General features: G+C 26.9%; 1 non-coding gene across 1 annotated transcript; it reads right to left on the reverse strand.

The window, feature by feature from the left end:
- Positions 1-353: 353 nt before the first annotated feature.
- On the reverse strand, positions 354-426 carry TRNAV-UAC. Its single transcript has one exon. It is a non-coding gene; the product is annotated as a tRNA-Val (tRNA).
- Positions 427-714: the final 288 nt, after the last annotated feature.

Here is a 714-nt window from a genome sequence, read left to right on the forward strand (position 1 = left end):
GGAGGATATAATATAGTCATGCATTTATTTATTAAATATAAGGAACAAATTAAGGTAACAAAAGACAAGAGATACATTTCAAGAGACAAAAGTTCTCTCTAGGAGTTGAAGAAAGATAATATTTCAAAGATTTTCTTTAAGTTTCAATGTAGTAGTTATGAGTGACTGCGAGGTCCTTTAACTCATTAATGCTCACAACTTGTATAATTTAATGAACTAGATCTTTGAGAAGTTCTTAAACTGGTTTGTAATAGTCTAAATAAATTCTAAAGGGAGTAACAGTGATTCCTTCTTTCAAAACTGACAAACAAAGATTTTGTACAATTGACGACGACATTGCAAGCAAAGAAGCATGTTGTTGCCCAAGATTGAACCGTGGATCTTTAGTGTGTAAGACTAAAGTGATAACCATTACACCACAACAACAAGATGTCCATGATGCCCATGATAAAAAAAATAGTTAATAATTATAAATTTTAATGTTTAAACAAAATATCCTTAGAACCTCGAAAGGTTTCATCAATATTCTTCACAAAAAAAAAAAAAATCTTGAAATATTTCTTTTACTTTTCAAATAAATAAATAAAAAAAAAAGTTTATTGATAGTGAGATGAAACCGTTAATATCTTGTTTGAAAATACAATTCAACTTTCAAACGTTAATACTCATAATTTTAAAAAGAAAAAAAAAATTCAAAAATACTATTAAATCACT

This window comes from Cucurbita moschata, unplaced genomic scaffold (genome assembly GCF_002738365.1).
Source record: "Cucurbita moschata cultivar Rifu unplaced genomic scaffold, Cmos_1.0 Cmo_Scf00039, whole genome shotgun sequence".
Taxonomy (NCBI): Eukaryota; Viridiplantae; Streptophyta; class Magnoliopsida; order Cucurbitales; family Cucurbitaceae; genus Cucurbita; species Cucurbita moschata.